Source organism: Hakea prostrata, chromosome 2 (genome assembly GCF_041222555.1).
Source record: "Hakea prostrata isolate BN-2017 chromosome 2, UWA_Hpros_2, whole genome shotgun sequence".
NCBI lineage: Eukaryota > Viridiplantae > Streptophyta > Magnoliopsida > Proteales > Proteaceae > Hakea > Hakea prostrata.
In genome coordinates, this window is record NC_142601.1 from 23,304,679 (window position 1) to 23,306,068 (window position 1,390).

The 1,390-nt window shown below is 38.5% G+C and overlaps 1 non-coding gene across 1 annotated transcript; it reads left to right on the top strand.

The window, feature by feature from the left end:
* Nucleotides 1-1,316: 1,316 nt before the first annotated feature.
* On the top strand, nucleotides 1,317-1,390 carry TRNAN-GUU (transfer RNA asparagine (anticodon GUU)). Its single transcript has one exon. It is a non-coding gene; the product is annotated as a tRNA-Asn (tRNA).

Sequence of the window (1,390 nt, forward strand, 5' to 3'; positions counted from 1 at the left end):
AAGAAGAAAGGTAGGGGGAGGGCTATGGTTGCAATGGGGTTGGGTAGAACCTGGCTGAAATTGAAGGGGAAGGGGATTTTTTTTTTTTTTTGGATGAATGGGCAGGGGATGTTTGTGATGAGTCCGGATCTTCTCCCCCATGGCTTCCTGACCACAAAAACCAGTGGGGCCCACGGTGAAAAACACTTTTTGAAAAAAAAAAAAAAACTTTTTCACCAGTGGGACCCACTGGTTTTTGTGGTCAGGAAGCCATGGGGAAGCACTCTGTGCTCCCCCGACGGGGAGAAGATCCGGATTCGTTTGTGATGGGGTTGGGTAGCTCTCTAGGTCAAGGCAGTAGGGAGAGGGACTATGCTCACTTGCAAAACTGTGTTAACTTGCTGCTTGATGTTGAAGAGGTAGATGAAGATCTTAGAATTTCATAAACAATAGCAAATACCCAGCCATAGGTCACCCTAGGATCCCACGATTCTCACAATCTATTTCTTTCAATCAAAATTTATTCATCAAATCAAGTTACTGATTACATGGACTCTAGGCTATTTAGTCTTTGAACAAAACTTAGACTGTAAAAGACTTACTAAATAAGGACTCAAGTAACTAGCTTCCAAATAGGAAACAACTTTAAAAGATAAGATTCCCTTTGGATAATGAATCTTGTCACAGTCAACTTCATTCTTCTCAAATTGAAACTCTCAAATAACTTTCAAATTAGGACTGCAAATAACAAAAGAAAACAGCAAATAACTCTATTAAAATAGCCGGACTCATTCCAATTAGGTAGGACTTGATCTAGGGGGTGGATAGTGACCAAATTGCCCTTGGGCTGGTTCGACCCCCCAAATAATTTACTTGGATGTAAGGTTATTTTTCTTTTTTTTTTTAAGAAACGAAAAAGAAGAAGAAGAAGTTGCCTTCTTGCAGAATTTTTTTTGTGAAAAAGAAGAATGAAGATTAAAACTTAAATAGATTTACCTCTCAAAGAGTGTTCGGATCTAGTGGAGAAGATGAAGACGAAGCCTACAAAGATGAGAAGTTGTGTGAAGAAGATGAAGGCTGAAGAAGACAAAACGACATATGATTCGGAAAGTGGAGAGAAACTTGGACCTTAAATCAAGTTTGGGATATTAGTTGGGTTTTACAGTAGTGTGGATTTCAAGTTTGGTAAAAAATGAGCTATATTATTATATGCTTTAGATTGCAATCGAACGCATGACATTCTCTGGGGCTCCAAAACCATCTTGATTATGGAAGAAGATGATTAAGAATTAATGATTGAAAATTTATTAAATATTTCAACTTAATAAACAAATACAGCTGGAATAGCTCAGTTGGTTAGAGCGTGTGGCTGTTAACCACAAGGTCGAAGGTTCAAGCCCTTCTTCTAGCG